A 25,421-nucleotide genomic window follows, 5' to 3' on the forward strand; every position below is an offset into this window, starting at 1 on the left:
AGAGGCAGGCAGAGAGAGAGGAGGAAGCACGGCTCCCTGCTGAGCAGAGAGCCCGATGTGGGGCTCGAACCCAGGACCTGGGATCATGACCTGAGCCGAAGGCAGCGGCTTAACCCACTGAGCCACCCAGGCGCCCCAAGATGCTTACTTCTAATGGGTGTTTTTAAAAGATTTTATTTATTTATTTGACAGAGAGAGATCACAAGTAGACGGAGAGGCAGGCAGAGAGCGAGAGAGGGAAGCAGGCTCCCTGCTGAGCAGAGAGCCCGACATGGGACTCGATCCCAGGACCCTGAGATCATGACCTGAGCTGAAGGCAGCGGCTCAACCCACTGAGCCACCCAGGTGCCCCTCTAATGGGTGTTTTGATTAGGTGGTAATATTCTTTTCCTAGAACGTCCCTAGTTGTTTGATAACCTTGATTGTGGGAACACATATTGAAAAAAATACTTGGCACAGATACTCCTATAATTGCATGTGGAGTGTAAGATGAATGTGGATCTTTTGTTAGGATTGCTAGATCTGAGCTTCTACATAGTTCCGTTGTAAACACATAATGACATAAGAGTTTTCAAACATTCATGGCAGTAATACTTGTCCCTTATGGTTTTATCCCATTCTTATTCACGTGAATTACACATTATATCTAAAGTATAGTTGGGCAATGACTTCTTGATTTCCTGGTCACATTTATTAGCAGTAATTTCATAAATACATACACATAGCACATCAATACAGATTTTTCATTGTGGTTTAAATAATAATTTTAAATAGAATTCTAGGATTTAATAGTTAATGTTACCTTAAATCTTTATGATTTTGAGTTATTTGTGGTATTTTGTGTTTATATGATATGATAGGTAAACTGGACTTCATATAAAAGTGTATAAAAATGATGTGGCTTCCTGCCTTCATACACTCATTACTCTTCAGTCATGTAAAATTTTATAAGTCCTGTAATTTTCTTCAGCTTTATCAATGTATAATTGATAAATTATACTGTGTAATTTTCAGGTATGATACATGATGATTTACTATACACCTCTATTGTGAAAAGATTTCCACAACAAGGTTATTTAACACATCCATCACCTTGCATAGTTCCATTTTTTTTCTTGTGATGAGAACATTTAAGATTTACTCTTGGCAAATTTCGAATATTACAATACTGTTAACTATAGTTCCCATGCTGTGTATTAAATCCTTTGAACTTAATCATTTTATAATTAAAAGTTTATACCCTCTGATCAGCATCTCCATTTTACACACCCCATCAGCCCCAGGCAACCACCATTATAGGCTGTTTAACTTTTTCGGAATTCACATGCAGGTGATACCGGATGACTTTTTTTTTTTCTTTTTGGGCAACAATGCAAGGTTTATTGAGTGATAACAAATGGTAATACAAAGCTCCTAAGGAGGGAGGGGACCCAAGGGGGTTGCCCAGAAGTCTTGTAATTTTTGTAAACCTAACCGGTGTTTTATTTTTTGTAGGTCTTAACTTGCATTAGAATAGTACTGTAGTAGAAACTAACTTACAGAGTTATGTAATAATAGTAATACTTGTCTAGAACTTATATAATCTGATTTTAGAGATCAGGAAAACAATTTACTGTGTTCATTTCCAATAAAACTTAATTGATTTCAGCCAGTAGTCAGTTACGCCCTCTGTGAGATTATATGACGTTTTCAAATACATGTTATCCAATTGATAATACATTCCCAGATTCTTACTGATCTTTACATTCCAGTTCCCTGCAACTGGCCATTCATATAATAAAGCTTCATATTTGATTTATAGTAAATAATTAAAGCAAGATACAGTTTTTTAAAATAATTTTTTATTTCTTTGGGGTCATATTCTAATCTTTTCTCTTTTTTTTTTTTTGCATTGCAGTTTTTTTGGTCTTAATAAGGTTTTTTTGCCCACATAGTTGATGACTCTGAAACGAGGAGAGAATTTAACCACTCAGTTTTCTGACCTGTCACTGGATCCTACCCAGTAGTATCAGAAGGAAGCTGAAAATGGTGTTAGCTGCACTTAGGACAAACAAAAATCATTCCAGGTAAAATAACCTTGTAAAGAAAAGTAATAGTGTATTATAGAGGCCTTGGCTAGGTTCATGATGACAAAGGACCTTGTCTGAACATAATGATTTCAAAACTTGAGCTTAAATGACACTCTGAAATCCAGTCAATGTGCCTCAGTAGACTTTTCAGAGAACATTATTTTCAACAGATATTTTGACTTACTGTGGAAACTTGAATACTTAGAAATGGCAGGTGTAAATTGTCAGTATACATTGCCAATTCTTCAGACATCTTTTTTTAAGTTTTCATAAGATATTCTGAGCTTATTATTTTTCCCTTCTTTTTAAACATATATGCTGTTGAAAGCAAAAAAGGAAACTCATCCTTAGATCCCAGAAGGTGCACACACATGTTGAGATGGAAGCAAGGACATGTAAAAGGGAGACAACAACCTCTTCGATCAAACATAGAATGCCAAAATTAGTGATGTCCAGGAAAGAGGGGAACTAATATTTGTGGAACATGTATTATAAAATGCAGTGAGTATGGTAAGTGTCCTTACAGGGACACCGCTGGTGTTTGAAGACAATTTATTTTGTTTTTGTTTTTCTTCAGTTGTCTGCAGTGATCAGTGGGCATAGACCCTATCACATGGAGGGAGACAAACCATAAGAGACTCTTAATCTCACAAAACAAACTGAGGGTTGCTGTGGGAAGTGGGGTTATGGAGAGGGAGTTTGGGTTATGGACATTGGGGAGGGTATGTGATATGGTGAGAACTATGAAGTGTGTAAACCTGACAATTCATAGACCTGTACCCCTGGGGCAAGTAATATATTATATGTTAATAAAAATAATTAATAAAAAAAGAAATGTGTCAGCATTACCAATTTTTAAAAAATGTTAGGGTGCAAGTTTTTAAGATTTATAATAGTTCCTTCCATGTAGTGGAATGTCTGTGATTAGAATCTATGCCTAACTAATATCTGGCTCCGTATTCTTTTTTTTTTTTTTTAAGATTTTATTTATTTATTTGACAGAGATCACAAGTAGGCAGAGAGGCAGGCAGAGAGAAAGGAGGAAGCAGGCGCTCCTCAGAGAAGAGAGCCCAGTGTGGGGCTCGATCCCAGGACCCCAGGATCATGACCGGAGCCGAAGGCAGAGGCTTTAACCCACTGAGCCACGCAGGCACCCTTAGCTCTGTAATCTTAATGCAGAAGTGGTCAGGTTTTCCTAAATAGGAGCCAGTCAGAAATATGTTTGTATGGACTTATTTTAATGAAGCTAGGTACCTTGTCATAATGTTTACAATGCGTTTTAGTCATTTTCGGTCAAAGAGTAGAAATAAGAAAATTCTGTTTGATTTTACAGGGGTGAGAGGATCTCTACTGCTTAATTGAGATGATGAAGGACCAATAAGAGAGCAGTATTTGAAATCCAGTTCCAAGGATATATTTGTTTTAGATGTGAATGTTGATTAATGACTTCAGGTATTAAGTGCAACAAGTCCATCTATGCCAAAAGTGAGTAGAATGTGAAGGGGAGCAGCTGGGTGTTGGCTGCAGTATACTTCATTCAATTTCTTAAATGATAGATAAGGAAATCTCAAGGGACTTTCCTTGTATTAAAAGTGATGTCCCATTTGCCCCTGGTATCCTCTGTTGGCAGGGATGCAGACCAAAAAAAATAGTCCCAATAGGTCTTCTGCATTGAGTGTCACCTCATTTTGCTCTGGAGTCCATGTTGCTAACATCAATGTTTTTTTTTTTTTTTTTTGCCTCTTAAATTTAGGAAGTTCTAATGTAGAATAGAATTGGTTAGTAGAAGACTAGACTGGATTAATTTTCTTTGGTGGAGAAAATAATTTAAAAATTAGGTGAGGTAGCCAAGATTCAATAAAAAGCCTCCAAAACCAGCCAGATATTTGATGATTATGAATCATTTGTATTAGATTAACTGTTAACAAGGGTAACACAATGACCCATGGGGTGAGATATTTGTACATCTGCAATCATTGGACTGTCCCCATATTTTTAAGTTAAATTTAATTAGACAAGCTATAGTACATCATCAGTTTCAGATGTAGAGTTCAGTAATTCATCAGTTCCGTATAATACCCAGTGCTCATCACATCACGTGCCCTCCTTAATGCCCAGCACCCAGTTACATCCCCCTGCCCATGTCCTTCCAGCAAACCCCAGTTTGTTTACTGTAGTTAATTTGAGCCTCTCTTGGTTTTTCTCCTTCTTTGATAAGTTCCAGTTCAGTTTCCCTCCCTTCCACTATGGTCCTCTGCAGTTTTTCTTAGATTCCACATGTGAGTGAAACCATATGATAATTGTCTTTCTCAGATTGACTTAATTTCACTCAGCATAATAACCCTCCAATTCCATCCATTTCGATGTAAATGGTAATATCTGTTCTTATATAAAATTTATTTGTACCCCTAGTTACTTTTTTTTCTATTAAAAAAAGTTTTTATTTAAATGGTAGTTGGTTAACATACAGTACACTTCTATATAATACCTGGCACACTCCTAAATCGTCCATCACATATTTAACCTGACAGAGAAAGAAAGTTAAAAAGTACAGTTCCTGATAGGAATAATTTATTGTCTATTAGGAGATCTGTATCAGGAAAAGTAGTGTGTGCTGTGTTCGTCCCATGATAGTTTGGATTGTATTATCATATCACTTTGTTCTTTGTATTAGAAATGTTAGACCTCCTTCGGAATCCTCAACATCACGTATCAGTGGACTGGTTGGACTTTGTGTTTTATTTATTTGATTTTCCTTAATTTTATTTGACCATTGACATTGATTCTAACTTGAGAATATTTTTGTAGATGTTTTCAATGTAATCTAGATCCTTAATATATTTGAATATTCATTTTTTTAATTTGCTAGGTGATTTGCTTGTAGAAGAAGAATATAAACTATTATATTTAGTACGAAGACAGCAAAGATCTTAATGTTATTTTGTCACATTGCTGGGGTTTTACTGTCTTTTAATTTTTTTCCCATATTTTTACCTTTATTCTGTGTCAGTTGAATGATATTGCTGCCATTTAACTTACCTTGTTACCTTGATCATCATGAAGATGATCGTTTGTTTTCTTAAGCTAGAAGACTTTGCATTAGTAGAGATGTACTGTCTGCAGATATCAGTTCCTTTACAGAGTTGTAGTGGTTGTTGGAAAAGACCTTAACTGGGTTTGTGATGAGTTATGATAACTGAGCATGATGAAATGAGGCTCAGCATGAGTACTCTGAAGTACAGCCTAAGAGTCAGTCCAAGTACTTGGGACACACATATCCTGACCGTAAGTTCTTAGCCTGTAAATTTCAGAAGGTATTTGGAGCAATATTGTGCAGGTTAGGGAATATAGAAGTGTAGGTTTTCCCAGAGATGTAAAGGGAAGTGAATTCTAAATTACACTACTGCAGTTTGCTTTTATAGAATGTCTTCTATGTTTGTAACATTTGTATATCTGATCTTTTTTATTAGGAATTTCAAGTGAGTAATGATGTGGTAGATACTTTGCTGGTTTTTTAATATTACTATCATCATTCAGTTTGAACCTTATATCTGTTTCCCAAGAGCATGTCCCCAAACTATGAGGCAGCTCCAGTTAACATATGAATAAGAAATTTCTAGTTTGTTGTTGAGAAACTGCTTTGGTTTGAAATGAGAGTTTGAAATGAGTTTGAAATGAGAGTTACACCTTAAGCAGAATGCTAAAGATACATCAGATGGATTACTCTAATTGTTTTAATAAGTTACTACTTTCTGCATCTTTATCAAGTCCTAAATGGAGATGTAGAAGTTTTGACTGTGATTTAAGGAGATGAAGGTGACATTTCGTAGTTGTTAATACTGAGCCCTAGAGAGGAGCTGATTTGCTAAGTACCATACATTTTCTTTTGAATCAGGACCTTAATCTCCCATTATTCTTCATTATTTATATTTACTTGAGTGAGTAATGGACCTTTTGTTATCTGTGATTGGCATTCTATGATAGATCCTTCTGATTTGCTTATTTTAGTTATGAGGGAATTGAGTAATAATTAAACAGGTAATTGGGAAAAGCCTTTATAGAAATGTACTATGGATAGTTGAATATACCTGGATGTAATTCTTAAATAGCTATCTTAATTTGTTAAGGAGTATGTGGGGTGTGTGTGTGTATAAATAACGTGGGTATTGATACTATGACAAGTGGTAGTTTATAGGGAAAAGCTTTGTTAGGTTCAGAAAAATTATATTCCTTTTTTTTTCAAAGGAGCAGGGAGGGTAAGTCTTTTTATAGATATTTCTCTTAAGTCCTTGTTTCCCTGCCAGAAATTTTAGAATATTCATAACCTCATACTTTGTTTGGTTACTTTCAGTGTTCTGATTGTGCCACCTGGGTGCCCGCAAATAACCACACTCTTGTGGTGTCTGCCTTTGGCTCAAGTCACCAACCCGGGGTCCCAGGATCAAGCCCTGGCTCAAGTCAGGCTTCCTGCTCAGCAGGGAGTCCACTTCTCCCTCTGCCTCCCCCACCCCTCTGCAGCATGTACATACTTTCTCACTCACTCACTGTATCTCAAATAAATAAATAAAATCTTAAAACAAATAAAAAAGTGAATTACGAGGAGGGCTTGTGTAGTTTAAATGACGGATTCTGGATCAGCAGTAGGTCTAGGTCTGAGAAGCTGATAGATGCTGATTTTAGCACCACATGTAGAAAACAGTTGGGTTTTCTTCAGAGAACAAATAGCCAGTATACATTTAAATTATGTACATCATTTGAAGAAGTAATTTTTTTTTTATGATTTTGTTTATTTATTTGACAGAGATCACAAGTAGAAAAGAGAAGTGGGCAGAGAGAAAGGAGGAAGCAGGCTCCACACTAAGCAGAGAGCCTGATGTTCGACTCAATTCCAGGATCCTGGGATCATGACCAGAGCTGAAGGCAGAGGGTTTAACGCACTGAGCCACCCAGGCACTCCAAATTTCTTTTTGATAATGAATTAACTATACAAATTTTCACCAAGTTCACATTCAGTAAGATGATCAATGAATAAAAATCTAAAACAAACAAACGTCATTTTATTTTTAAGTCGACGTCATCTCAGTGAATTGTGTGATTTCCAGGACATGGTAATTTCTGTATAATAATTCTACTTTTGGGACAAGGTTTATCTGGTTTGTGTTCTCTTAATCACACAACATCATAATTTGAATTACTTTGCATTTGGGCATTTTTTTAAGATTTTATTTTCAGGTAATCGCTACACCTAGTGTGAAGCTCAAACTTAGTTATCCCCCAAATAAAGAGTTGCACACTCTAATGACTAAGACAGCCAGGTGCCCTTGTTTTGTTTTAAGCAGCCACTTGTGGATCATCTTAAATAGGCCAGAAACTGGCAATACCAATGGATTTCTGGGTGTTGATATTGGGATTGAGTCTGTTTTCTGGGGAAATTTCAACCATTGTGCTATAGCTTGGCTGTGAATACTCTGGTGGCTCTATATGGTTATTAAAATCTTGGGCTGTTTTCTAATGGTGGTGCTTAATGGGAATAGTGTTAAAATGGACTGTCTACTTCTACTTAGAAACAATGAAAATTAGCCAAGGATTTCACTAGGATACAGAGTCTAAAGAATTTAGATGTAGGTCAAATCAGTCATTCCACCATGCTATAGGAAATAAGGAACCCACAATTGAAATGAGGGGACTTGTTTTCTGTGGCTTGGAGTAAGTAAAATAAATTACAGATGATTTTTTAATATTGTAACTTACGATTTCTGAAAATAAATTATTGCAGTGAAACTGGTTTTCTTATTTTTGAAGAATGGCAGATATTTTTTTTTAGAACTTTTGAAAAATTTATTTGACAGAGAGAGAGGGATCACAAGTAGGCATAAAGGCAGGAAAAGAGAGAGGGGGAAGAAGTCTCCTGGCTGAGCAGAGAGCCCGATGGGGGGCTTGATCCCAGGACCCTGAGATCATGACTTGAGCCAAAGGCAGAGGCTTAACCCATTGAGCCACTCAGGCGCCCCATGGCAGAACATTTTGCTCATTGTATTTTTCTTACTTATGTTTTGTATAATGTATAATCTGCTTTGGTGAGCTTCTCTGGACAATGGCTTTGTATTCTAGATAGATGGGGTATTTTCTCCCTCTCTTTTTTTTCAGAGAGAGAGAGAATGAGCGCAGAGCACAGGCACAAGGAGAAGCAGAGTCCCTGCTAAGCAGGGAGCCCAGTGGGAGATTGGATCCCAGGACACTGGGATCATGAACTGAGCCAAAGGCAGACACTTTACTGACTGAGCCACCCAGGCATCCCAGATGGGGTGTTTTCTCAACTAAGTGACTCATGGCCTTAAATGTTATCAAAGTAACAATAGAAATATTCATTTCCTCTAAGATTGGTGAAGTCACAGTGGAAAAACAATGCATAAAAGCCCTGACTTAACAAACAATATTTGTATGTCTAAGGTTATAATATGGAAGATTCATTAAAATGGTTGCATGAAGCCATAGACTTAACCCTTCCCTTACAGGGAGAACAAAACATTAATAATTGGAATCTTGTAGGAGTTTGGAATGGTAGCAATTTTTGTTATGTTGATATTTCACAGGTATTGGTGGAATAAATACATAAATGAGCAAATGGCACAAGAAATTTTCCTTATGTATAGACAAAACTTGGCTTCAGTTTAAAACTCAAATTTCTCATTCTTTATAATTTTTTCGAGTCATGAAACGTGGACATATTATTGTGCACATTGCTGGGAGCACAAAATTAAGTGATAATATCTTTTATGAAAATTTTGTTCTATTTTTTTCAGTGTTTCGAGATTCATTGTATATGCACCACACCCAGTGATCTGTGTAGTATGTGCCCTCCTTAATACCTACACTAGGCTAACCCATCCTCCCAACCTCCTCCCTTCCAAAACACTCAGTTTATTTCTCAGAAATCACAGTCTTTCATGGTTTGTATCCCCTGGTGATTTCCCCCAATTCACTTTTCCCTTCTTTTTCCTAATGTCCTCCATGTTATTCCTTATGCTCCACGAATAAGTGAAACCCTGAGAAAATCAAGTATCTTGACTTATGTCACTCAGCATAATCTCCTCCAGTCCTATTCATGTTGATGCAAAAGTTGGGTATTCATCCTTTCTGATGGAGGCGTAATATTCCATTGTATATATGGACCATATCTTCTTTATCCATTCATTTGTTAAGGGCATCTTGGCTCTTGGCACAGTTTGACTAGTGTTGCCGTTGCTGCTATGAACATTGTGGTACATATGGCCCTTCTTTCACTCTTTATTTTTGGGGTAAGTACCCAGTAGTGCAATTGTCAGGTCATAAGGTAGCTCTATTTTTAATTTTTTGAGGAATCTGCACTGTTTTCGAAAGTGGCTGCACCAACTTGCATTCCCACCAACAGTGTAAGAGAGTTCCTCTTTGTCCACATCCTCTGCAACATTTGTCATTTCCTGCCTTGTTTATTTTTTCTGTTGTAACTGGTGTAAGGTGGTATCTCAGTGTGGTTTTGATTTGAATTTCCCTGATGGCTAATGATGATGAACATTTTTTCATATGTCTACTAGCCATTTGTATGTCTTCATTAGTGAAGTGTCTGTTCATGGCTTCTGCCCATTTTTTGACATGATTATCTCTTTTGGGTGTTTAGTTTGAGGAGTTCTTTTTTTAAAGATTTTATTTATTTATTTGACAGAGATCACATGTAGGCAGAGAGGCAGGCAGAGAGAGAGAGAAAGAGAGAGGAGGAAGCAGGCTCTCCACTGAGCAGAGAGTCCGATGCGGGGCTCGATCCCAGGACCCTGAGATCATGACCTGAGCAGAAGGCAGAGGTTTTAACCCACTGAGCCACCCAGGTGCCCTGAGGAGTTCTTTATAGACCTTGGGTATCAACCCTTCACTTGTAGTGTCATTTATGAATATCTTCTCCCATTCCTTGAGTTGTCTCCTGGTTTTGTTGACTGTTTCCTTTGCTGTGCAGAAGGTTTTGATCTAGATGACTTCCCAAAAGTTCATTTTTGCTTTTGTTTCCTTTGCCTTTGGAGACATTTCTTGAAAGAAGTTGCTGTGGTTGATGTTGACGTTCTCCTCTATGTTCTCCTATGTTCTCCAGGATTTTGATAGATTCCTGCCTCACATGGAGGTCTTTTATCCATTTCGAGTTTGTTTCTGTGTATGGTGTAAGAGAATGGTTGAGTTTCATTCTTCTATATATAGCTGTCCAATTTTTCCAGCACCATGTATTGAAGAGACTGTCTTTTTTCCACTAGATATTTTTTTCCTGCTTTCTCGAAGTTTATTTGACCACAGAGTTGTGGGTCCATTTATTATCTTAAAATCAACTTGCCCATTCTGTCATTTAGAGAGTGCCACATTTTAATTTGTGACCTTGGTGGAAATGGAAAATGATGTTCCTTAAGGTTGTCTTCTCTTATTGGATATTTCTTCCTGTTTCAGTACAACTCAAAGGAGAATAAATCCTCCAAGTTTAAATATTTTAAAAAGTCTGCGTTCTGTTGAACTTAGCCCTTTGTGCATATCTCATGAAATCAAGAGAGCATTGTTTTTGAGGGTATATGACGTTTACTTGTTAGTAAGTAATAGAGTAGTTGGGCACATAAAAACATATGAAAATGTGTCATCATTTCAGTTGACAAAATGTATCAGTTACTTATTTTCTTGGTTTTTGTAATGTACATAAATATTTGTACAACTCTTAAAGACTTGGAACGATTGTATTCAAAATGACAAAACATGTACAGATAATTCAAAGAAGAAAATATTGGCAAGTAAAATGAAATGTCTGAAAATCACTCATAAACATCCTTTAGAAATCATCATATGATATATTTGTTTATCAATTTTACAGAGACATAAAAAGGTGATCCAGCTAGGTTAGGATGTGGCTATCATTCGTGGATGTGAATGGAGGCTAAGGAACAAGGATGGTATTTCATCTGGAAACTTAGAAAACTTAATTGGACAGTAGATACTATATAAATTCCATTAGATGGTTGTTCTGGAGCTGCCTTTCTAAATTAGTTTTGTTGTTACTGCTGTCTTTTATCTGTATTAAAACTTCTAATTGATCCCCTTACTTCTAGCTTCAGATTCTCTAATTCATCTGTCTGCCAGAGCAGCCTTTTGGAAAGATAATGACAAATATCATCATGTTGCTTCAAAAATCTGCAGTTGACATGTTTCAAGAGTGATAGAAATAAGCAATAATCAGAGAAGAGGACAAAGATTATATAAATTGATAATATTTAGAGCATCTTTTGACTCTGACAGAACTGGAAGTTCTACTTTCACTCCCTGAATAAGATGCTCCTGATAATCTGGAGAAATTTTTGCAGCAAGAAAGAATGTGATTAAAATCCACAATGGTAGAGGATAATGTGCGAACCTTTTTCCCATTAACATGGACAGGGAAGGATAGTTTGAGTGCCTCTGCATTGATAAAATTGTAGTTTTCAAGTTATTCTGGGGTATCCTGTGCAATTTTACTTATGGACTGCTATGGAAGTCTAAATCTGATGTTGATTTAAGGGGTCACTGACCAGGACCTTCCTGTAGAGACAGTCTAGATCTTCTGCTCTATATCATGGTCCAACATGATCAGCACATCATCTCTCATTCCAAATTATTCCCAAAAATGCAAGTGTGTGAACGTGTCTGCTGAGTTGAAAATTATTTCAAGTGGATGACACTTAATAGTATTGGTCTTGTGTGGACAATCTCAAGTACATTTAAGCCAGCCTTCTAGGAAGATATGAAAAGAAGGGGAAGGACAACACATCATGTATTAATCTAGAAGTTTCATCAACTACAAATAATCACAGACAAAGATGCACACAGTCCTGAAATTCATCTTTCCTTTCAAATATTTATATTTCATTGCTAGTCTTTGAATTTGGAAAATAATCTCAATATTTTGCTTTTTATGGAGTATCAACTTGCCATCAAAATGTTTACCAGTGAGAGCCTTGCATATGTGACATTGATTACATATGTGATAAACACAAGTATTAGTTTTCTTTTTTTTTTCTTCCACTGTCTGCCATTTTAAAAGAGCTAGGAACCTCCTCTATTAACTATTTTACTGGACATATATAGCTTAAGAATTTATCTAAATACTTACAAAAATTGTGATTGAGTAATGGTATTGAAATGGAAATATAAAGTACTCAGTAAATGATGAATATGCATGAACTGTTCATTAGATATTTGGTGGTGAAATGAAATTAAACATGTAGTAATTTTCTATGTATTTTATTCGTTCTTTGCTTAACGTTTTTTGGAATCTAATGCTAAAACACAGAGACCTACATTTATAAACAAATCTTTGTTTTTAGGTATTTTTAAAAATGGTTGCTGTGATAATCGAGGTTTCCTAGGGAAGTTTATAAAAACATGTTTGGTAAAACTGCCTTCTGGAAAATATTTTAGAAAGAAATGGGCCATTTTGTTAAGATGTACTGAATTCTATATTTATTGTACAAGTGCTTATGTAAAGCAAAGAGGAAATGGGCATGGGAGCATTTACTATATTAATCAGGAAAAAATGTAAGGTACTAGTTATTTATGTGCATTTTGAGACTGTTGTATATGAAATAACCAAATATAATTGCTTTGTGACCTTAAGGCATTGTGATTGCTAAGAAGGTAGTTGCTAACATATGTAGAAAAAATATTTTTTTAGTAACATGACTATAGAAATAGAAGTTACCTCTGAATGATGGATATTTAATATCATATGATGGGATTGCTGTGGCTTTTTTTGGGGTTGGGATTGGGGTAGGGATTGTTCTGTATGCAGTGGTCATAATAAGAAATTTTTTAAGGCTGCTATATATGGCTGTGGATGTTATCCTCTAAATGCTCATTATGTTAATATTTGTTTGGTACGAGATTTAATTCTCATGATGGAATTGCTGCATAAGAGGCCAGTCTCTATGCATGTTTAATGGACCAGGATATAATGGGCTTTTTTATTTCTCTGTATATAATAGAAAAAAGTACTGTTAAAACACCCTTTTAAGCATGGTGATGGTTGACATTTGGTCATTTAAATTGTTCGAATGTAGTTTCATTGGATTACAGAGAGGAGTTTCTAGATTGCCTTGTTTGTTTTAAACAAATAAAAGCACAATTTAGAAGATAGAGAATAAGAAATTTTTGAAGGCTATAGGAGTTGCATATGTACAGAGATAGTTCTTGATCAGGCAGGCTTTACTCCATGTTCAGATGTTGGGAATCTTACATGTATTTTATTAATACTGTAATGTTAAACTGGTGTGGGTTTTTGTTACTCTTTTAACTAGTAACAAAATTGGAATTGTGGAATTGCCTCTCAATTCCAAAAATTAATTCCTTTTCAGTTGATAATGTTACATATTTTATTACAGTGTTATATATAATGTAACTTTCTTTGTTTAACATCTAATTTTTTACATATATAGACACAACTGTAAATATTATAGGACAGACATTTTTATTTCCCCAAAGTGATATTATATCTAGCCTCTTCAGATATTTAGGCTCAACTTTTAGGTTTTGGTAAATGTGTAGTGTCTAGTATAATATCTCATTGTTTTACGTAAGATTTATCATGGTAGAAATGTCATATCAATTGGTCTGACTCTGTTCATGGTTTTCAGATGTTTGTATACCAACAGAAAATACAGTTACTAGATAAATCCTACATGTGGTTAAACGTAACAGGTTAGAAAAGCTTTCATGTCAGTGGAATTCCACATTTAATAATAGCCAAATTGTTCTTGTTTTAATATATTTACATCTAATTATATAGGTGTAGGTGATTGTAAGTTTTTTGTGAGATGTTCACAATTATCTGTCAAACCTATGGTCATTAAAGGATGGGATGATCCAAGAAATGTTTTATATAATGTGCATATAATAGACACAGTTATTATGTTTTATTAAAGCCAAGGAACTATTATATCAGCATGTTTTGTAAATATATTAATTATAAATACTGAAAAATTACCGTAACAGTTGTCAGATTATCTCTTAGTAAAAAATTAGGCAGGTGAAGTTCATGGGATTTTGTTACATTGTTCTTTGTGGAATAGTTAGGATATATAATAGTTTTTCCTTTAAACTTTTAATTCTTGATTTTACAGGGTTTCTTTCATGTACACCTGTGTAATATACACACAACTGTATAGTATACAGGTCTATAAAATAAGTGTTTATTAAAAATCATAGCAAAGAGACGTTTTTTGGCCAAGTAATTATCACTCAGGTTTAGTCTGTTCTTTATGTCATTTTGTGGTTCATGATGAAGGGAGTTGCAGTTTGAGCTTTAGTTGCTGAAGATATTGTTAGATTGTTACCTAAGTCAATAGACCAATACTAGTTTTTGTTTCAGAACATCTGCTGATAGGCACTTATTTTTTGAATACACATCTGAGAGACAGTGTGAAAACATTTTATTTTGGCAAGTTGAATCACTAAACATGTCTGTTTAGGATGTATTTGGTGCTGGAGATTGTATTACTATTTTTTTTTGATATAGAAGATCAGTGTCATTTTTGAAAACATTGTGGGATATATAACTTCTGTCAATAATTTTAGAAATATATTTTCATTGAAACATTAGAGGTAGAAACATTGAGTGTAAATAGAGTGAGCATCTTCATGAGTTAGGCTTGATTTTGATTTTTTTCAATATTTGTGTATTTTGTGAAGTTTTTATTTAAATTTCAGATAGTTAACATACAGCATAGTAATAATTTCAGGTGTACAATATAGTGATTCAGCACTTCATACAACACCTAGTCCTCATCACAAGTGCACTCCTTAATCCACATCACTTAGTTAATCTGTGCCCTCAGCCACCTCCCGCCTCTGGTAACACTGTTTCATAATAGTTAAGAGTCTTTTCTTGGTTTGCCTCTCTTTCTCTCTCTTTGTGTTACTTAGTTTTTTTTTCAACAACTTTTGTTAAAGTACAGAAGCTGTCATTCATATTTTTAAATGTGAAATTTGAATAATTTCTTATTTGAATATAAATTTTGGATGTTAAATGTTGAGAACAGTGCAGGGAAACCTTTCACTAACTTATATAACATCTTAATTTCTAGCTATATAGAAATAACCTCTCCACACATAAACACACAGCATGCATACACGCACATAGCAAATCTATTAATGTTGAACAACTAGGGCAAAAACAGAACTGTTAGAAGACCACTTCTGTGTTTTCACCTGGTGTGTGTTGGGTTGTTACTAAGTAGTTATGCACATGTGATCAGATGTTTATTTTTATACCATATAATTTTATAGATGTTCAGATATTGCTGTTATATATTTGAATAGATTTCACCTAAAATTAGAGCAAATAAACTTTTTTTTAATGCTTGTAGACATGAAATGATAAAATAACCTTCTGTTGTTAAGTGTGATGTCTAGAATGCTGTGTATGTAATTATTTATAAAACACTTGTTATTTCTAGGTACATAGACATTGCTGACAAACATACATTTAAATATCATACTTTTAAAAATCAGTATAGTAATTAGATTCTCTGCATGTTCAGTGGTTTGTTGTGAGGGATATGGATGGAGGGGTGGATGTTTTCCAATCTCGTCTATAATGTATGATTTTTTTTAATTGTTAACTATTCTTTTTGGTTTAAAGAGATGGTGAACATCACGTATATGTTGCAGTCATGCTATTGATAAAATGTAAGTTTGACATGGTTAGCATTTGCACATTATTCTAAGAATTCCGTATGGGTAACTCTTTGGTTTGTTAAAGAGTGGTATTTATAATGGCTACTTTATAACATTTGACTTAGGAAGTACATAGAATTGTTGATAAATATAATGACAGTGGGAAGAAACAGTTTTCTTTTGATACTGTTACCTTTGTGTAGAATTGCATGGATTGTTGAGATTTTTAAAGACAAATTTTTTAAAAATTGAGTTAAAGGATTTTGAGCCCTATTTTTGTTAACATTAGTGTGCCTATACACATGTACATGAATGTATACAGTCAGAGAGGACAGAGTGGTCAAAAGTTTTTGTCTCCAGTTTTATTTAGAAGAAAAGTTAGACGCAATAATTAAATTGTTACCCACTTTATATAAAAATATTTCTGCCAATTTAAGGGACGTGCAGGTATACCTTATTATTTTCTTATATCTTATTTTCTTATATCTTATTTTCTCAGATGTACTGAGGTTCTTGATGAAATTCATTTTGCTAAAGAACATTTTGTAGAATCTGACTCAGAAAATTCTGTGTATATGTGTTGTGTGGCAATATGACAACTTTGTAAATAAATAAGCAAGTGAAATATTTATTTTTTTTAAAGATTTAATATTTCTAGATGTATTGAGTGTCACAGTATAATCTAAATGTTTTCATTGTAAATGTGTTAGGATTATTGTCTTTTAAAATCAGCACAGCAAAGAAATTGATCATTTATGTACAGGCTCGTGGAGTTGTGCAACATTTATCTATTAATTTGGTTGTTAAGAGGAGAAATAGAATAGATTGTGCTTTATTCCACTCTTATAGTAAAATAGTATGCCATTAAACTTACACCATGTAAATTCATTTGATGTTTCTGAATGTATTGTGACATATTTTATTAGGACTTTCCTGATGTATATACATCTTATTTTTATGTTAAGGCTGTTTTTTTTTTTATAGCAGATTTAGGTTCACAGCAAAATTGAGGGCAAGGTACAAAGATTTGCTAAATAGCCCCAGCCCAACACTTGCATAATCTCCATCATTAACCATTCTGCACATGCATAATCACCCCCCATTATCAACATCCCTTACCAGACTGGTACATCTGTTAATACTGATGAATATTCATTGACATATCATTATAAGCCAAGGTCCATGTTTTGTTATGGCTAACTCTTGGTGTTGTACATTTTGTGAGTTTGGACAAATGTATAATGCCCTGCATCCTTCATGGCATTATACAGACTATTTAATTTGTCCTAAAAATTTTCTATGCTCCACCTATTCATCCCTCTCCCATATTTGTCTTATTGTTGTCGTTTACATTGGATATATAAATGACTTTCTTAAGGAGATTTTTATACTACCTCATGGAACAATATACAGTTCTGTATGTGTTCCTTTGGTTGCATGACAATATTCAAGACAACTTTGTAAATAATAGGCAGATACAGTTTTTTTTTTTTACTTTTTAACATCTAGTCTTTCTAGATGTGTAGAGTCTCACAAAGTATAATTTTGTAAATAATTCATTGTAAAATCTCATAGTCATTGTTATCAAGTGTTGTAATAGTAACAATTTTAGGTTTCTTGAGCTATACATATTTTGGTATCTGTTTATGGAGTTGTTAGGGGAAGGAGAAAGTTAGAAGGGTGTACTACCACTCTTGAATTCTCTCAGAGAAAATTTTACATTTTAATCACTGTTTAGTCCTTTTGTTTATTACACATTAAGAATCCAAAGTCATAATTTTATAGGTGTATTGCTGAAAGGGCATTATGTATTTAATCATAGAAAATATGCAACATAAGAAATTTTATTCTCTCTCTTAGAACTATTCAGTTTTCTATATAACTGGACACCATGACAGCATTCAAGACAACTTTGTAAATAGCAGATGACTATATTATTTATAAATACCTAGTTTTTCCAGACATGAAATTTCACAATGTATACATTTATAAATATTACATTGTCAAATACCATAAATTGTTTTTTTTTTCTAAATGTTTTCTTAGTGTAATAAGTAATAATTGTTCTTTTAAGGTTATGTAACATTTTGATGTTTGTTAGATAGGTTTTTGGGCAGAGGGATAGATAGATCATCAAATCCTCAGATTGCTTCCTTTATCTTCAGATTGTTAGCTTCTCATATAGAAGAAAAGATTGGATTTTATACTTAAAAAACAAACAAGGGGCTACTAGGTGGCTCAGTGGGTTAAGCCTCTACCTTCAGCTCAAGTCATGATCTCAGGGTCCTGGGATTGAGCCCCACATCGCATCAGGCTTTCTGCTCAGCGGGGAACCTGCTTTCCCCTCTCTCTTCTGCCTGCCTCTCTGCCTACTTGTGATTTCTCTCTCTGTCAAATAAAAAAGTAAAATCTTAAAAAAAAATACTCAGAATGTATGTTATCCTTAGAATAAGGAAGACATGAGAAAGGGAATTGTTTAAAATCACAGATCTGTTCATAGTTAAATGATACTTGTATTGCTAAGTAACTTATTTTACTGTGTTATATAGATCTACTATGGCAAATTTATATGTATATATAAATACACATGTATAATATAAATGTTAAACACCTGTATACAGTAAAATTAGTTTTAGGAGTATAAACCTGATATTATTCTCTTTCTCATTTATTACCGTATTGCTTTCCATTTTATTTTTTTGGAATATATGGAAATATTTCAAATCTAAGCTTAAACATTTCTATAATTCCACTTCATGATATATCTAAATGCATATTATTTTTAATATAAAATGGTTAGCTCCTGTGTGTGTTTTTTGTTACCATGTATATATACATCTAAATGAAAAAAATTGCTGTGATTATGAATATTTTATTAATCTAAGAGCTTATCAAAAATATCCAGTGTGTAGTTATATTTGTATGTTATGCATAGTCAAATGTCAAAAGTGTTACATCTTGGTAGTCTTCAAAGAAACAAAGAATATAAATGAAAATGTAAATTAATATATTTTTTTAACAGCAGTTTGGCAATAATAGTTGAAATTAAAGTATGTAAACATTTGAAGTGGTATAACTTGCTGCTGGGATTTTATCTATTCCAAAGTCTCAAATTTACAAAGAAGTATGCTATATATTGAGTATTAAATAGTTGGAGCATCTGAAATAATACATCCCTAAAGGATCATAATGGTTAAATCTTATTAATCATATGAATATAATTTAAACACTGGAAGATATTCTGATATGAACGGGTGTTTTAAGTGGATATTTTTAATTATGTTATTTTTCGAACATCAGTAGTGTGTTTACAGAGGTGTATCCATATGCTTCTAGTTGTTCTGATGAAAGTGTTAATGTTTACTATTCCCAAGGAATGTAATTATTCTGCCATGATTTATAGAGTTAAGTAATGCTTAGTCATCAGAGTTAATATAATGGTGATTATTTAAGCATTTTTTATAAGATTTTTTGTACATGTTTTAGTTAAATGGTAAAACATTGTTAATTATCTGTATATTGCTACTTGACAATCTCAAATGAATATGTGAATTGTTGAATAGAAAGTTGTCTGGAAGATTATATGGCAAAAATGTAACATTACTATGTAGAGAGTTGGGAATGGAAGGGCTGCTTCTGCTTTTGGCATTTGAAATTGTGAAGATATTTTAAAAGGAACATTTAAACAACAAAAGGGGACTTAAAAGATACAACCAATTTGTGCCTTTCTGTATCCTTGCCTGTTGACATCTTGAGAGTATTGGGCTGTTATATTCAATTTTGTATTCCCAGTGGCCATTATGAATAGTTTGTGAGTGATCATGAAGAACGTGCGATTTAGAGACTAGTACAGCAGAGTTTTACACACTGAAACAGTATTGTGGGATACACGAAAAGAATATGGGAGAAGATGGGATATGAGGTAGGTGCTAAAAAATTGTATTTGGGTTTACAAACACATGAATGATTAAAATTAACTGAAACTTTTTTTTAAAGATTTTATTTATTTGACAGAGAGAGATCACAAGCAGGCAGAGAGGCCGGTAGAGAGAGAGGAGGAAGCAGGCTCCCTGCTGAGCAGAGAGCCCGATGCGGGGCTCGATCCCAGGACCCTGAGATCATGACCTGAGCCGAAGGCAGCGGCTTAACCCACTGAGCCACCCAGGCGCCCCCTAACTGAAACTTTTTTATTGTATTATGTTAGTCACTACAAAATTATATCATTAGTTTTTATATAGTGTTCCACTATTCATAGTGTGTAACACCCAGTGCTCCATGAAATACATGCCCTCTTTAATACTCACCACCAGGCTCACTCATCTTCTCTCCCCATTACCCTCTGAAAACCTCAGTTTGTTTCTCAGAGTCCACAGTCTCTCATGGTTCATCTCCCCTGCTGATGACCCCAATTCACTTTTCCTTTCCTTCTCCTAATGTCCTCCATGTTATTCCTTAAGTTCCACAAGTAAGTGAAACCCTGTAATAATTGACTTTCTCTGCTTGACTTATTTCAGTCAGCATAATCTCCTCCAGTCCCAACTGGTTGATAGAATTTTTGGTATTTAGCCTTTCTGATGGCTGAGTAATATTCCATTGTATATATCGACCACATCTTCTGTATCCATTCATCTGTTGAAAGCCATCTTAGCTCTTGGCACAGTTTGGCTATTGTGGCCATTGCTGCTGTGAACACTGGGGTACATATGGCCCTTATTTTCACTACATCTGTATCTTTGGGGTAAATATCCAGGAGTGCAATGGCAGGGTCATAGAGTAGCTCTATTTTTTAAATTTTTTTGAGTAATCTCCACACTGTTGTCCGAAGTGGCTGCACCAGCTTGCATTCCCAACAATGTAAGAGGGTTCCCCTTATCCACATCCTCTCCAACATTTGTCATTTCCTGTCTTGTTAATCTTTGCCATTGTAACTGGTGTAAGGAGGTATCTCAGTATGGTTTTGATTTGAATTTCCCTGATGGCTAATAATGGTGAACATTTTTTCATATGTCTGCTAGCCATTTGTAGGTCTATAATGGAGAAGTGTCTGCTCATTAGGGTAAATTTTCATAATTCACTGCTGTATTTGTGGTTACCAGCTAGATCACGTTGTTTGAGGGAGAGTTTATTGGAATAAGTTGGAAGTTACTCTTAATTAATGGGAGTAATTAGAGAATGGTTTCTTCACTTTCTTTTGTGCTAGTGGCAGTCTGCCAGAAGGATTTCAAGTAGGATTTTACATTTTTTAATTTTCAGAATAAACTTGAGAAACATTTCAATAAATTTGTGTTAAAATTTCACTGATATGGTGAGAAAATTTTTAAAAAGTTACTGTGCTATTAACTGCTTATTTATCTTCCTTATTACTCCTGATAATTTTGTCGTCATCCTAACTTGTGTGTCCTGGTGTCTCACTTGTAACTGTCTATATTGTATCCTTTCTTATCAGAAGTACATGATGAAAAGAAGAGATTTATAGATAACCTGAGGACAACTGACATCAGGAATATACCTCATGCTATGGACTTCCTTAATGTAAAAGTCTTAAGTGGGAACAATAGGTAAGAAGTTCTGGACCAAGAAGTAGTGTTTTAATACAAGGCTCAGGCAAGGCTCAGGAAAATATCACTGGGGCAGACTTTGGAATATTGAACCGTGTCTGAGAATTAGTGAGAAAATCAATTCTTTCCAAAGATAATTTTTGTTGAAGTACAGATGTGGATTAGATGTAGAATGTAGGAGATTATTTGTGTATTCTTTCAATTAATGACCTTATTTGTAATCAAATATCATGACATAAATTTATAAAGGTAATGATCAATTGTTCATTAGTTGGACAGAATTTTTGCAGGTAAGTTTTATAGTGTGTTAAAGGGAGAAGTTCATGGAAGCAAAATAAAGGGGAAACCTCTTGCACTGTTGGTGGGAATGCCAACTGGTTCAGTCACTGTGGAAACGTATGGAAGTTTCTCAGAAAGTTAAAAATATGATTTAGCTGTTGAACCATGAGGCATTTACCTAGAGAATACAAAAATACTAATTTAAAGTGATGCATGCACCACAGTGTTTATAAAATGGTTGTCTATAATAGCCAAACTATGGAAATAGAACAAGTGTCCATCAGCTGGTGAATGGATAAGAAGAAGTGGTAAATAAACAATGGAATGTTACTCAGCCAGAAAATAACAAATGAGGCGGGGCGCCTGGGTGGCTCAGTGGTTAAAGCCTCTGCCTTCGGCTCAGGTCATGATCTCAGGGTCCTGGGATCGAGTCCCGCGTTGGGCTCTCTGCTCAGCAGGGAGCCTGCCTCGCCTCCTGTCTCTCTCTGCCTGCCTCTCTGCCTACTTGTGATCTGTCTGTCAAATAAATTAAAAAAAAATAACAATGAGGCTTTGCCATTTGCAGTGAGGTGGATTGCAGTCATATAGTTGTCAGTAAAGAAAGACAAATACCATATATTTTACACGTGTGGAATTTAAGAAACAAACTAGCAATGGAATGAAAAAGGCTGAGGCAAACCAAGAAACATTCTTAAATACAGAGAACAATCTGAAGGTTAACAGAGGGAAGTAAGTAGGAGGAATGGAGAAAATAGGTGATGGGGATTAAGGATGGCACTTGTGAAGAGCAAGGGGTGTTGTATGAAAGTGTTGAATCACTAAATTGTACATCTGAAACTAGTACACTGTATGTTAACTAACTGGAATTTAAAAAACTTAAAAGTATGGGTAAAGTAATGGCCAATGCTGAAGAGTTGCATCAACTGTGGGATTGATGATGACTTGTTTCTAAGAATTAAAGGAGTTATAAAACAGTTCAAGAAGAGTATCCACTTAACCTGCTGCTTTAGCTATTCTATGAGAATGTTCTATACCTTACCTTACAGTGTTTCTTCTTTACCTATCAGGAGGTGATAGTTCCATGAAAACACACTTCCGCCCTCCTGGTTTGTAATTGCAAGAATTGGTATCATCAGACCTCTCATTGGCAGTATTATTCATTCAAGGGTTCTTCACCTCTGATCTCTGGTTCCAGGAATTCCCCTTGGAGAAAGTACTGTAAGAACAGATAAGTGCTCATTTGATTCAGGAAGGGACACTTTGGTTAGACGGGAGCTAATATTATGCTTTTATTTTTTTTTAATTTATTTATTTGTTAGAGAGAGAGAGTGAGCACAGGCAGACAGAGTGGTAGGCAGAGGCAGAGGTAGAAGCAGGCTCCGTGCCGAGCAAGGCGCCCGATGCGGGACTCAATCCCAGGATGCTGGGATCATGACCGGAGCTGAAGGCAGCCGCTTAACCAACTGAGCCACCCAGGTGTCCCAATATTATGCTTTTATTAAGATTAATGGATTTATGGTGATAGCTAGTGGGCACTGAGGTCTATTCAGGTTACATATTGTACTTCCTCCAAGAAGTCCTTAATATTCTATTTAGCAATGATTAATCCTAAGAAAAAAATACTTTATGATTAACGTCTTCACCTTTAAGGTTATTCTGGGTTAGGATTAAGACTTCTTGGAGGAAGTGTCTACTCAACAATTTTTTTAAAAGATTTTTATTTATTTATTTGACAGAAAGAGATTACAAGTAGGCAGAGGAGATAGGCAGAGAGAGAGGAGGAAGCATGCTCCCTGTCAAGCAGAGAGCCTGATGTGGGGCTCGATCCTCAGACCCTGGGACCATGACCTGAGCCGAAGGCAGAGGCTTTAATCCACTGAGCCACCCAGGCGCCCCAGCTCAACAATTTTTTGATAGTTAGCTTGAATAATGGGTTAGGATCTAAATCTAAGGATTTATTTCTAAGTTAGAGCTAAGTTAGACCTAAGGATTTAAGATATAAGTTCCATTATCTCTATATCTTACAGATACCATTTTTCTCACCAAACACATTGAGGTCCATTTGTTAATTTTTGGGAATTTTTTGGCGTTGTTACCCTGTGTACAGAAATGCATGTAGATTATGTCAAATAATTCTGTATGTGAATGAACAATCTAGGGATACAAGCAATCATTCAAATACATAGCTGAACAGAAACATAACATGAGAACTAGAAAGGTATGAGAAGAAAGAATACCAATAATTGGCTTTTTTAAGTTGACAATGTTACATCAGCTTCAGGTGTATCAGTAGTGAATAGTGATAGTGAATAGATAATTCTGTGAATTATGTAATGCTCAACACAGTGAGTGTAGTTATCATCCCCAGCCTTATTAGAAAATTCCAAAAGTAATTTTGATCCATCTGTTTTTTTCTTCACAATTTAATGGATGTTGCATTTCATTGTACATAATTTTATTAGCTCCTAGTGATAATTATGTGAAAGTATGTTTCTAACTTTTAACCATTCCCCAATGTGTCTCTCAGGTGTTGACTAAACAGAAAAACTGATGCTATTGCTTCTGCCACCATCTTCAAATCCAAAAGACAGTCTTCATAATGTATGGAGACTTCTGTTTCATGTGTTGGAGTGGATACTCCTCGCAGATCAGAAAAAATGGACTGACAAAACTCAAGTTTGAAAATTACCTAGAGTGTCATTGGAGGGAATTGTAACCAGGCATGTTGACTGTTTTCAAAATTGACATTGGACTAAATCTCAGGAGCTTGAATGGTGGAGATGTTATTACCCAGAGAGGTTCAGTATGGTGTGATTGAAAGGCATCATTTCAGTATTCCCATTAGAATAAAGTACATGTATTTATAATTTTCACTTATTACAGGGTAAATTTAAAATTGATGGACAAAAAATTACCCTTTTCCAGATTTCAAAAGGCACAGAAATTTATCAAGGATAAACTTTTTACTTCTTAAATGCTTTTTTTCTCCTAATTCTACTCTCCAAAATTATCTACAGTTAATGGAGTTTTGTGTTTATACTCTTCGGGTATATTGATGAACAAAATTTATGCTAGTTGTCTTTTGGGCCAATATATTAGCTACAAATTTTCTAGGCAGTTAATATGCTTTATTTAGAAATGATTTTTAACTTTTCTGGCTAATTTGTTGAAAATAGTCATAGTATTTCCACCTTCTCAGAATTAAGTATACCCAAAATTTACATTCTGAGTCAAAAGTAAAAATTTTCCTCAAATGGTATAGATTGTCCTCATCAGTTTTTCTTCCAGTATTTGTTTATGAGATTTCTCTTTTCTTAAATAGTACAAACATTACATTTCAGAGTTTTAATCTTTGATAATGTGGTGTTACCAAAAATTGCTTTTATTCTCTTACTGTTCAGTTCAGTCATCTTCATATATCCTTAAAACTTACTAGTCACTTGTTTTTTCATTTTCCTCTGTTGTTTTTTTTTTTATTTCCCTCCTAATATTAGTGTTTTTGTAATGGTTTCTAAGAGATCATTTATGACTAAGTATGTTAGTATGTTAACCATTTGTCATGCATTGCAAATTACATACTATATATTCTCATCACCATTTTACTGTGATGTTTTGGTTGTACAAAAGTTGTGTTTTCAAATACAATGCTCTGCTTTATGCCTTTTGAATTTTGCATTTTTATTCAGAGCTGTGTCCATCACTCTCATGCATTCTTTGTATTCTGTTTTTTGTCAGTCTGTCATTTCATTTTTTCCATTAATTGTTACTGTGGTTTTAAACCATTACCCAAATTATTTACCTTGACTTA

General features: G+C 34.7%; 1 long non-coding RNA gene and 2 other non-coding genes across 5 annotated transcripts; all 3 read left to right on the forward strand.

The window, feature by feature from the left end:
• Nucleotides 1-1,891: 1,891 nt before the first annotated feature.
• On the forward strand, nucleotides 1,892-25,270 carry LOC125104002 (uncharacterized). Of its 3 annotated transcripts, XR_007128558.1 has the most exons (8): nucleotides 1,894-2,579; nucleotides 3,403-3,554; nucleotides 11,180-15,788; nucleotides 19,569-19,698; nucleotides 21,223-21,334; nucleotides 22,681-22,831; nucleotides 24,141-24,421; nucleotides 24,916-25,270. It is a non-coding gene; the product is annotated as an uncharacterized LOC125104002 (long non-coding RNA). The 3 variants fall into 3 exon arrangements; XR_007128556.1 differs by having other exon boundaries at nucleotides 1,892-2,579; nucleotides 24,141-25,270; XR_007128557.1 differs by lacking the exon at nucleotides 11,180-15,788 and having other exon boundaries at nucleotides 1,934-2,579; nucleotides 24,141-25,270.
• LOC125105922 (small nucleolar RNA SNORD107) lies at nucleotides 2,119-2,191 on the forward strand. The gene has a single exon (XR_007129161.1). It is a non-coding gene; the product is annotated as a small nucleolar RNA SNORD107 (small nucleolar RNA).
• On the forward strand, nucleotides 5,243-5,309 carry LOC125105917 (small nucleolar RNA SNORD64). Its single transcript, XR_007129156.1, has one exon. It is a non-coding gene; the product is annotated as a small nucleolar RNA SNORD64 (small nucleolar RNA).
• Nucleotides 25,271-25,421: the final 151 nt, after the last annotated feature.

The sequence above is a fragment of the Lutra lutra genome, chromosome 7 (genome assembly GCF_902655055.1).
Source record: "Lutra lutra chromosome 7, mLutLut1.2, whole genome shotgun sequence".
NCBI classification, from domain to species: domain Eukaryota; kingdom Metazoa; phylum Chordata; class Mammalia; order Carnivora; family Mustelidae; genus Lutra; species Lutra lutra.